General features: G+C 35.5%; 2 protein-coding genes across 6 annotated transcripts in view; one reads left to right on the forward strand and one right to left on the reverse strand.

Annotated features, from left to right (window-relative positions):
* The window catches only part of LOC134844524 (uncharacterized), a 67,544-nt gene extending 61,710 nt beyond the window's left edge, over positions 1-5,834 (reverse strand). For 3 of the 5 annotated variants that reach the window (XM_063861248.1, XM_063861249.1, XM_063861244.1), the window contains exon 1: positions 5,277-5,834. The gene's annotated coding sequence lies outside the window, so the exon portion shown is untranslated. Of the gene's footprint in view, positions 1-4,128; positions 4,242-4,462; positions 4,548-5,276 lie in introns of those variants that run through there. The other 2 variants (XM_063861245.1, XM_063861247.1) reach the window with 2 other exon arrangements.
* LOC134845054 (kinesin-like protein KIF27) overlaps positions 1-12,615 on the forward strand; it is a 539,890-nt gene that overhangs the window by 193,306 nt on the left and 333,969 nt on the right. The gene's annotated exons all lie outside the window — the stretch shown is intronic.

Consider the following 12,615-nt stretch of genomic DNA (forward strand, 5'->3'; position numbering starts at 1 on the left):
TCAACCAATTTGGAACGATTTCTAAGACGGATTAACTCTCCGCTTACGCGTTAATAGCGCAAAATATATCGCGCGTTAATTGTCCCAAATTGGCCAAAATGGCATTCTTTAAACCCCCATAACTTTACGAAAAATGATCACAGGTAAAATATCTTTTCAAATTTAAGCTCAAGACAACAATATCTTTTGAATGATATCAAAAAATTTTTATCAAAAATGGCTAGTTGAAAAGTTGAAATTTGGTTGAAGAAAAAAACCCACCCCGAGCACAAATATTCCGTTACTTTCGTATTGAAAGTCGGAACAAAAATAATAATACAAAAATATACAAGAAAGTCAAATAAAAGAGAAAAGTGTGTGTTTGTGTGGAGAGGGCATTTTTCGCATAATCTCTGCAGATTTTGGCGTTCTTTTCACACATCTCCCGCTTATTCATGATGGATCGGAAATGTTCCTCTCCGTAGATTAAAAATCAAGAAAGAGAAGGGGAAAGAATTTGAAAGAATTTGCAGAAAGAATGTTGATGCGAGGAAAAAAAAGAGCCTATAGCGAGAAGATAAATCGTAAAATCCCGTTTTTTCAGTTGTCCGAAGAAAAATTTGATCCTTCGGTTTTCCATTTTTACCTATCACTTTGTACTTTGTATTTCGTGTGGGGGATGATTTTCACAAAAAATTTCAAATTAAAAAAAAATCATTTTGTTTTATTACTTTTAATTTTTTCATGTTATTACTGCTCCATATATCTTAAAAAGCAATCGGCACATTCAGGGCATTGAAATGCCAATTAAATCGCATTTTAAATCCTTTACGGTTTTTTCTTCAGGTTAGTTTTATCTGTTCCAGCAGTCTTTATCAGGTTAGCAGTCTTGTTTTTTTTTATTTCCATGCAAATATCCAATTTTAGTAAAAATTTTGAATTTTAGTCTGATTTCGAGCGAGTAAAGCGAGCATGTAGGCCTTATAAAGACTAAAAGTTTTCATTTATATAGAAAAAAAAACTCAATGTGGTCCCGGCAAAACTAATTTTGAAAGCTTCATGTAGGGAGTTCTTTTTTTGATTTAATTTTTTCCTTGTTTCATTTTTTCATTTTTTTTTCTGAATGTTCCGATTGCCTTATATGTTAAAAAAATGAAAAAAAAAAAATTCAGTTAAAAATTGAGATTTTTTTGTGAAAATCATTCCCATATAAAATACAAAGTGATAAATTTTGCTCCTAAAAAGAAATCAAATGCGGAATCCGCGTACTTTTTCCGTAATTCACTTATATCAAGTTATTAAGCATTAAAAGTTTGCGGTTTAAATTTACAGATGTTGATACTAATACAATTTGCAGAATCCACTTTTATTTGCGGAGTCCAGAACAATTTGCTATGTTTGCTCGCTGCAGAATTTGCGATACAACTGATGTACCAAAAAATATGGTACATGGTATTTGTGCTCGGAATCCACTGAAACTTTATATGTGGAACCCCACTTACTTTTTGGAACATCTTCAAAGAATTGACTCTGGAGTCCAGTGACCGACACACGCACCAAACAGTGCGTCCGCCTAATTAGTGCTGACTTTGACTTCGTAATGGCAGCAATTTTCACGATATTCAAAAGTGAAAATTGCTTTTTCCTAATTTTATTTTTTTGCTCATTAAATTGCGAATTTGCATGCAGATTCCAGCCAGCATCATGATCAAATTTTTCAAAATCAAAAAGAATAATTTTGGGCCATAGAACAAAAATACCCTATTTGTCATTGATAATTCAACACATATCATCATGAGACAATCACAAAACTTTCAGATGATGCAAATAGATTTGAAACAAAAACAATAATTTTGAAAAAACGATGAGCTGTAAGCTGTTGGAGGGGGCAAATTTGATATCCCCCAAAGCAGTTGGGGGGAGAGGTCAGGATCTTTGGAAGGATGAAAAACCAGTGGAGGGATGAAAATGAACTAACAATATAGCGTGGTAATTTAAAGTGCTGCCATTTGAAAGAGTTTCAGTAAGACATGGAGTAATCAGTGAGTGTTACTAAGAGTATTTTTGTAGACTATTAGCTTATTTCAAAAACAGATTGATGCAGAATATGTAGAGCCAGTTTTACAACAGATTTTCTTCTCTTATTTTTTGATGTAAGACAGCCTTGAAATAACTGGAGAGTTTTATTTTCAAGACGCATAAGCGAAAGCAAGAGGCAGAAGCATAAAATATATAAATATTTTTTAAATTATGCAGATATACGATCAACTCAAAATCTTCACAAAAAATGAAGGTAAAATGTATTCAGTAAAGTTTTGAAAGATAGACTTCCATAAGAAAAAAGTGATAATTCTGGGTGATTACGTGCGCATAGCAAAAGTACTTAAATGAATTTTTACGTTTAAACGAATTGATGACTTTTTGAGTTATTTGTAAATTTTTTTCTTCACCTGTTTTTAACTAGGTGCCCATCTGTTTAGAGTAAGTTGTACTGATGCAGGATGAAATACGTAATTTTCAAAATTTCAAAAAGAAGACTTCGCCCAAAACCTGAGTGATTTCTCTAATATATCAGCTTCTGTAGGCGAGATGCCTGCTACTCTTCTTTCAATTGACTTCCAAATCAAAGCAGGACATGATAGTTTTCAAAAAAAAATGTAAAATTTTCCATATGGATTTTTCCTAAAGCAATAACAATTTTTCTACAAAATTAGAATGTAAGCGTTTATTCATGGAAACTTTTTGCACCGTGTTCTTTCAAATGAACCATTAACCTCCAAACTGGCCGGGCAATTTTTGCAAAAAAAAAACTCGAAAATGACCGATGTTTTGATCGGTGATCATATATTGATTTTGATTAAGTAAATAACGGTGTATCTACAGAATTTGGGGCGTAGCTGCTTCTGGATGCAAAATTCCCGCAAAATTTTTTCTCGAATGAAAGCGTAGTCCCAGAGCCATTTAAACAAGTTACATTTCCAGAGTTTTTTTCGATTGAACTTTAATTCCCAGATTTAGCAGGGTAGTTTTCGAGAAGAGTAAAAAAAGCTTGTTAAAATGCGAAAACGGCAAAACCTCCGTTTTTGGTTTTTTTTTTCAAGGCCGCAACAATTTTCTGAGAAAAATTAGGAAGGAAGATGCCACTTCTGCGAGAATTGAAACTTGGAACAATTGGAGGTATACTTTTTGAGATGAAAGAAACAATTTTGATTTTTCCTGAAGCTTCTTCCTACAAGGGCGTACCAATTTTTGCCTAATTTATATATTCGATTAAACCATTAACCTGAGAAATGGCAGAGTGTTGTTCAAGCAAAAAGTCCAAAATTGATCAAGAACTCAAAAATTTGACTTTTTCAAGGGCCCTAAGCTTTTAAAATTATTTGAGCAAAGCCATTAACGCAGAAGCCATTAACGCTTCTTGTAAAGAACCCAAAATCTCAAACTTTTGAGGAAAGTTCTCGAGAGAAGTGCAAAAAATTCCAAAAACAATTGTTAAAAATCAGTATACTGGACTTTTTTGAACAGCACAACATTTTGTGTAATAAAAAATTGGGCGTAGCTTCTAAAGTAAGAGAGCCACCCACAAGTTATTGTTTCGAGTGAATGAAAATCTCAAAATGTCTCCAAAATTGGCCAAAAGTTCAAAAAATTGACAAAACCGAGGACCATGAATTTTTGTGTAAAGTCATTTGGGCATAGCTACTTACAAAGAGGGCTTTGAACAACTCCTTGCTTGTATTTGACCCAAATCTCAGATCTAGCAGGGTCTTTTTCGAAACTAGTGGATTTGTGTACGCACACAGAGAAGTGGGGGTTAATTTTTCTTTCGAAAATCGAGTAATTTTTAATCGTAATTTTTCTTTCGAGAACCCTAAGTTGGTTCTGGGTAAAACTCAAACTTCTGCGATCGTGAAAAAATTTTCCAAAACGTCTGAAAAAATTTTTTAAAAAAAATACAAAAAGCTAATACTTTGTCGGAAGGGTTTTATTTTATCAAACATTTATTAATCCCGAAAAAAAAACTTTTGTTAAATTATTTTATTGAAAGTTTTTGCTTTTTTAACAATAATACCTGTCCCAACTGTCAGAAACATTCGATTTTTAGGCAAGCCATTATGATAAATATGAAAAATAAAAGTGAGTTTTTACCGTGCGTATGCAAAATTTCCTATTAATCAAGGCTTTGTAAATAAAAGTTTTCTTGCGGCGAAAATCAATTTTGGGGAACGCTAAGGTAGCCAAGGCTCTTTCAAAGAATTTAGCAATTTTTCCCCTGAGCTAATCACGTAAACAATCACTCAAAATGGAAAAATTCTGATTGGCGTAGAAGGAGTTCTTTTAACCAAGTGGAAAACTCCTGCCTACCCCCCTTCCACGCCACACCCCCCACGCCACACCCTTACCCCCGTCCAATGATTTAGGAAGGATAATTTTAATTGGTCCGGGGCTTTTAAAAATTGAAAAGCCTGTAACATATGTTTACCTTCTTTTCTGGGTACTGGAGGCGTGAGCTGGTACAAAATTAGAAACCTAATTTAACTGGACCAGAAGTTTAACAAGACCATGCGGTGAATTAGAGTAGCCTTTTATATCACAACTTGTCTGCAAGATCTCTAAGCTATAAATTCTTTGCTTTGGAGGGTTGAAAATTTAATTAACTCTTTTGAATGTGCCGAATTTAAAACACAACGCCCAACTTCACTTTCGTGGAAACTGAAGTATAATCTGTGCATTGTTAAAGAGTACTTTCAAGGGAAGGATTTAATGGAATTATGGTTTTTGAGAGTGGAATTATGTGAAATAGAAATTTGTGCCTCATATGAAGTGTCTGATTGGCGTTTTGTCATAAAAAGCAGATCGGCCTAATTTTTCACAAGCGCTTCCAAGTAATCGGTTTATGGGGGTTAGGTGGGGCTATTGGCGAGAGGGGGGTTTCGGATAGTAGGTTATGTACGGAATCGGAAATTTCCGATGTAACGCAAATTGACTGCAAAAAAATCAGTATACACTTTATCATGAACTTAGTGTATACAGATTTTTTTGCAGTCAATTTGCAAGTGGAAATCCCCTTTACACTTCTTAATGATGAAAAAGAACATGTAAATTTGTATACCATCATTAAATCAATTTATTAATTCAGATTTTCTCAATTAGCGAAAAAGCATGGAAATCAGTCACCTATGAACAGATTGAAAGACTTTGATTGGTTGAAGTTTTTCTGCCATTTAGACCATCTTGGCATCAAAACAACCCCAGCTGTCGTCTAACTGGCTTTCGTTGCAGTGTCACAAACTCACCTTAAGATCAATTACTAGCTGCGGGTGCGTCCTAAACTCCCTATGCAACTCTCTCGGCTATTGAAGTCGTAATTTTGCCCTGATATCTGTTTCGGCCTTGTAATGGTCTTGTAGTGGGATTAAAATCCTTTGAATTTGTACCATCTGGTTATTCTCAACAAAGCAATTTCACAGCCCAAAGTACCTCTGCAAGATAAGTTTGACAGGTGATCAAACTTAGCGATTCACTATGATCTAGCTTTGCTGCTTGAACAAGTTGTGGTCGGCGTTGAAATACTCTAACGGAACTAACCATAAATCTTTCTAATATTTGATGAAGATAGTTTTAACAGGTGAATTAAAGTCGCGAACAAAAAAATCGCATGAATTTTACTTTCTGGTGGATCAAAAATTGTTCGTTTTTTTTTCAGTGAGGTTAAAATCGTTCTCTAACCATAAAAAAATTAGAATATGAAAAATTAATGAGCTGTTTTATTTTCGCAAATAACTGAAATAGAAATTGGTATGGACTAGGCATATGTATAAATAATGTGCGAAATAAACGGAACGAATAGTTCCTTTGAATGCTATAGATTGGGAATAGGTAATAAACTGTTTACAGAACCTGTAAACTCCTGACTGGAATCGACCTCAATCCAACCAGCATAAGACACAAATAGCATAACATTTCTGAGCACAGAGATGATCGGCGATATGCTCATAAGCCTTGGATGGTGTTTCGAGCTGCCGCGACCAGTAAAAAGTAAACACCCGTAAAAATTAACTAAAACATTTCAAATGAAACTCTTCTTATGCTAATTGGGCTCTCCCTTATTCGGTACCCCTGACTTATGACATGACGTGATAGAGCGGAAAAAGCGGTACAATAAACAAAAACAACAACATATGTTTTCTTATTTGTTGGTACTATTCGGAAGCGCAACTAAGCGTAAAGAAAATGCCATAAAGATTTAAGTTTAATCAAGTTGACAATAATTGAATCTACCTGTTCCGCTTTTATACGCAGTTTATACGCTTTAAACAAGTCATAATTAATGGCAGCTAAGAACATTTTTGAGTTAATTTGATTCTTACCATCAGCAGGAATTTAAAATATTGTTTGCGGCATAAAAAATAATGAAAATTTCATCAGAAGAAAGCTTAAAAAACGTTACGACGTTTGGTAATTGACAATCAATTTAAATTTATGTAATAAATTGTATAAGCAATGAAGAAAAAGTACGTGCAAAGGCTCTGAGCTATAAAAGTGAAAACTTACATATCATCTTTTCGATACTAGAGTTTTCGGGTATTGTTAACTATTCTACCATGTAACCTAGTAAGAAATTTCAGCCCTCCAAAACTCAACTCAACACAGCATGACTCGGTTAAGGAGGTGGTTGACAAGACCAAAGGCTTCGATTTTATTCTATACTTATAACTAAGACACAACACAACCTTCCCCTGGAAAATCTGATCTAAATTGCGCAAAAATTTTTGACATAAATAGCTGAGTGGTCTTCTTTTTTTGTTAAACTAGTGAAATAAGCTTGAGTTTAGTTTTGACTGGGACTAACTCGTTGAAACGCGAGACTAACGCATCAAGTCATGGTCTAAATTCGTCACAGTCCGACTTGAATTAATTGACAACCGCTTGCGCTCATAGAAAATACTCTAAAAACTCAATTAAACTATCAGAAACCAGACAAAATTTTACAAAAAATTGACAATAAACACAGAAAAACCAGAAAACACAGAAAAACAAAATTCTAAGAATCTAGTGACTCGTCAGTTCACAAATGAGGCAGTCCGTTTCCCTGTCCTTGACTGTATACATAATTGTACCACTAACAAACGAAGTTGATCAAAACTTTTCGGCTCGTGGTCAAGTCTTCTTCTTTGCAAGGGACAATTGTATCACACTTTTTTCTCAACCCTATTTGTAGTTGGTACACCCAGATGCCGTTTTGTTTTTAACTTTACAATATCCGAGAGGATTCTCAGATACCATTTTAAGTTTGAAATCTTAAAAAACCTCATAACTTTACAAAAAAGAATCACAGATTAATAAAGAGTGTACAAATTCCACTGGTAAGCTAAACTAACTATCTAAGTTAAAAGAATAGAAGTAAGTGTGTCAAATTAAAACAGACCGATGTCTAAATAGAGCAACTAGTGACGCGAATTCCACAGGACTTCGTAGAGCTAACAACTTCCTGGTATCTAATTAACTAACAGAGGTCACAGCCAAGATTACTACTTAAAGTGCACAATCACCACAGTCCCCAATGCACGAAAAAATTGTATCTGCACTTTTACTAAGTAGCCAATATCACACCTATACTCCCTTCTCCCTTCACCCCACGGGATCCGAAGTTTGACACAAAAAGAATCAGCATTCAGCACCAATGGAATTTACATGAGAACACACACATTAACACGGAGATGAATATGAGATAAAACTTACAAGCTACCTACAAAATGTTGCAGATATATACAGCAAATGAACAAATTAGTAAAAAAATTTGTTTTGTACAATTGGGGTTATGATTAATATAAGCAATAAAAACATAGTAAACTAAAATGGTAATTTTGCTAAAATGAGTCCAACAAGGAACTACTACTAAGATCATTAAGGTTAAGAATTGAGCGTGTAAAGAAAAATTATAACAAATTGATGTATGAACCAATGGTAAAAAGCACGACTTGATGTCCAATTAAACTAAATGCTTTTTGTGAGTTTAAGCTGAGGAATTGAATATTTGAACGAAAATGTCTGCTGTTCTAACTTCCGTATCAAGTGTTGACAAAATATCGCTCCCCTCAATGTCTTTGTTATCCAATGGGAGTTCTTCCAATGGGGAGCATAACACAACAATTTTCGGGTTAATTGAGGATGTAGTCAAATGTGAGCCTTGTGTCGTTTCTGCAACTAAGGTTGGTCTTGGTGGTATATCCTCCAGATGTGTCAAGATTGCTGATGGTGACTCGATAGTATTGGACATCTGGCATCTGTTGGTTGACAAAAATGTGATTAGTGGTTCCTCTTCTGAGTCAATCACGACTATTATCGCAGCTGCTGGGACACCTGTTCAAAAACCGCCTCCCTCCATAAAATTTTGGGGGGTCTGGGTTCCTTCTTGGGCGAAACGAACTGCATCTTGGAGTTTCTGTTATTGCCCTTGTTTGCTTCTCAGAGTAACTCTCAATTGCTATCGGATTTTTGTTTGTGCCAGGAGTTAATGCAGAGTAGACCGAGATTGAGAATTCGCCGGGAAGTGTTCGTCTTGGCTGATCTGGAGCACTATCACCAATAAAAGACTTGGAAATTGGGATAAACCTCCCGTTCAGTGCCCAAATAATCCTCTAAAACATTGTCCCAATGGTCTAGGTCTAGTGGTGAAGATAAATCCGAGTTAACGAAGCTGAAGCCTCTAGTGAGTTTGGCTTTTGTTTTCCTCCTTTTCATCGAACTGGAGCCCGTTGGTGTCTAAGCTATTGTTGGACCGGTTGCATTGGAGTCCATTCTTTTCAGAGGGGAGTTTCTCTTCCTTTTTCCTGCTAAACCATTTTTAGTAACTGAAGTATTCGGGACGGACAAAAATTTACTTGGTGCCAAATTTAGATTTTCTTGAAAGCGAGGTCCAATTTTCTAAGTACAGGGCCGTTATCTAGGGTTACAGTACGTTTTGTGTCTGAAATAGATTTTCCGACAAAAGATTTAAGGTACGTTTGGCGTTCCCTTCTGTTCACTGACTTTCTATACCAATTACCTCCTTGACTGAAGGGGTTAGATAATGGGGCTCTCGGTACGACTTGATCTGTTTTTATCGGTAGGGTCTTTCTCGTGTCCCCTGTTGTCCGGTATCATTTCCTCTAGGTATCCGTCCTCTGTGGTATCATTCGCTCCCCCGTCCTGCGCTCTCTCTTATGACAAAATCGGCTTCCATTTATCTAAACCAATGGCGCGTGAAACTAAAGATTTCCAGAACGTATTCGGTGATCTATTAAAATGTTTACAGAAAGGAGAACATCCAATAAGTGGTTGTTTCGTTGAACGAAGATTCGAAATGATTTTATCAATCGCCGCATTTAAAGTCGGCTTAGCTTTGTTAAACGACATTGCCAAAAGTTTTGCTTTGACTGTATAAAGAAGATGTTCTATGACTCCGTTAGATCTATGATCTCCAACTGTACATGAAATTAGATTAATTTTATTCTTCTCGCAGAAGTTTTTAAAATCGTTCCAAATGAAGCACGACCTAATTGGCTTCGGATACCAGTGTAGATTACAGTAATCCGACATAATTGTTAGTAAAGAAGAGGCTGAAGTATTGTTCACCACCTTTGCCAAAGGGAATTTTGTGAATCTATATATACATAGAAGAGGTATTTTGATGTGCCCCAGATTTTCTCTAACGAGCCTGCAAAATTCAAGTCAATTTTTTTATTTAGTGCTAATAGAACCGGTAATTTCTCCGTATTGTTTGAGCCCAGAAAAATTTTAAGATTCTCACCCATTTTTATGCACTGAATACAGTTTTTCCGGTGGTAATAGATTTCTCGTTAGAGGTGTGGCCATCAAATTTTCTCTGCCAGCTCTTTCATCACGAACTGTCCTGGATGGGTTTAGTTCAATAATGTCATAAATGGGGATCTAAGGCTGCTGGAACGATTTACTTGTTGTCATATTATTCCTTCCTTTACATGGATGTCCCGTTGAAAGTCTTCAAGTACGCCTCAAATCCATCCAAAGGTCGACCTTCTGCCACTGCCTTCTTTACGTTTGTAAGGATTTTGTCTTCGTCTTATCATTTTGATCAATTTGTTGGAGCACTGGTCCGTAAATACTAGAGGAGTTGTAAGTAGTTTTAGCTCTCCCTTGTACTTTGCGAGAAATTTCTTATGAATTTCCGACATAATGTCGTTACCAAATTTCACTGAGGTTCCTTGAATTTCCGCCCGAAAGGATAATTTTATAGAATGTATTGAGGATTGAACTTCTGTTTTCAATATTATCTTCTCGATTTAGAATTAAAGCATTTGATAATAAAGGTTGTGTTAAAAAAGGTAAGTTTTTTCTGCTAGGAAAAATTGATTGAAATTGAATTTGGCAAGATTTAGTGGAATACACTGCTTGAACAAGACTCTGAGCGCGAGTGTTTAGAATTGCAAATTCGTATTGTGTCTGTGACGTACTTAAAAACATTCGCAAAGAACGACCGTTGGCTATGTAGTAATATTTTTTTCTTTCCGACCATTGGATTTACGCAATCAAGCTAGAAGTTCTTTTTACACTATATACATCTACTGGATTATCTTTTAACAATTCGTTCTTTATGCGTTTCTTCTTTACAATCTTTACAATCACTATTTACAGAAAAGTTTTCGAAAAATTTTGTTCACCGTGTCACCACGACACCAAGAATTCGTTATCATAATATCAGGTCGGAAGGGTTTTCCTGTGAGTAAACTCAATAATAGGTCAGTGAATCCCATTTCTTTTTCTGGGATATGTTTTATTTTGAAATTAAACGGCAAAAGTCAACTTACCCAACAGGTAAGTCTGCTATGCATTGATTTATTGCTCTGATTTGCGTTTAACGCCAATAGTAGTGCCTTATGATCCATAACAATTTCAAACTCGGCGCCTTATAAATAATTCTTGAAGTGTTCAATTGCCCAAACCACTCTCAAAAAATCGAGTTCATTAGTTGAAGGTTTCATTTCGTGGTTATTTAAAAATCGGGAAGCAAATGCTATAGTTAACCAATTTTCTCCATCCCACTGTTCTAGTGTGGCTCCCAGACCACTGTTTGAAGCATCTGTTTTTAATCTGGACATCCTTGTTATGTCAAAATGATTTTTCTCCGTTATATTTACAATTTGTCTCTGTAGTTCTTCGATAGCTTTCGTGAGAGGCTCATCCCAATGGTAAACTGATTTTTTGACTAATAAAGGACGTAACGGAGAGCTTAGTGTTGTCAAAATTAGTACAATTTCATGTATTGCTTTATTGCACCAAAGAATGATCCTAATTCGAAGTTATTTTTTGTTTTTGGGAGATTTTTTTTTGAGTCCAATTTACCACCCAATGGTTTTACCCCCGATTGGGATATTTTGAGCCCCAGCCTTTCAATTACTTTTCGAAAGAACGCGCATTTTTTCCACTTGACTGCCATGTTCTTACTTTCCAAAATACTTTAAATTTTCCAAAGGATCGCTTTATGTTTTTCTAAAGATCCTTTTGAGGCAATTAAAGTTTCGTCAAGATAACAGTTAATAAATCGAATATCTTTTAACAGCGAATCCATTACCCTTTGGAATTTGTTTGGCATATCTCCCAGCCCATAGAGTCCCGTTAAAAATTGGTATGTTCCGGTGGTTTTGCCTCCTACTATGCTAAAATTGCATTGTTTACTCGTATCAATGCATAGTTGTAGTTGACTGTAAGCATTTTTCAAATCTAAGCTACTGCACTGAACCACAGTTCCCCTGATCTTTTATTTGTAAATTGGAGAGCGATGTTGTCGAAGAGTTCGTAGAATTTAGGCATTTGATATTTATTTTTGAATATCTGATCGTTTAAAAGTTTTGAGTCTAGAGATAATTTAACAATGCCATCCTTTTTTCTTGTGATTAGGATTGGGCGTATAAAGCAGTCTTCGTCGCAATTACTTCACTTCACGATGGGCATATCTTGTTCCACGCTATTCAATTCCATCTTTACGCTTCTAGTAAATGTAGGGGAACTCTTCTACCTTTGATTTGAAAAGGTTTAAACGGGGAATGGAAATGTGTGATATTTCTGTCCAATGATGTTTTTCCTACTCTAATAAAATTTCATTTAAAAATTTTTGTACAAGTTGAGGATTGTATTCGAATGAAAATTTGACTTACACGGATCCGGAAGGAACACAGTGCTGACTGGCAGTAATGGTTGTCTTTGTGCAATTTCTATTGCTATTCGGGGTAAGTTAAGTTGAAAATGGAGTTTCATCTGGAATACATCCGTTAGATTGTATTTTGACTACTATTTTACCGACAATGTTGATTGGGTCATTAGTAAAGCCACAATGTAGTGCTCGGATTTTCTTGTCGACGGGTTAAATTTTCAGCTGTGAATTTCTCAATTTCAGCTCATGTAGTACATTCTGTTTCAAGAAGCTTACTGGACTAGCTGAATCCACTGGAATAATCATGTTTACAATTGCGTCCTCACCTAAAACAAAATTGACAAGTTTTTTCGTTTCGAGGCCGTTGTCGTAAATGGTTCGAGTGCTTAACACTGAATAATTGTCGTTGTCACTTGTTCCCTATTCTGTCCAGGCTTTATCACTCCACGAAAATCTTCTTTTGT

This window comes from Symsagittifera roscoffensis, chromosome 4 (assembly GCF_963678635.1).
Source record: "Symsagittifera roscoffensis chromosome 4, txSymRosc1.1, whole genome shotgun sequence".
NCBI classification, from domain to species: domain Eukaryota; kingdom Metazoa; phylum Xenacoelomorpha; order Acoela; family Convolutidae; genus Symsagittifera; species Symsagittifera roscoffensis.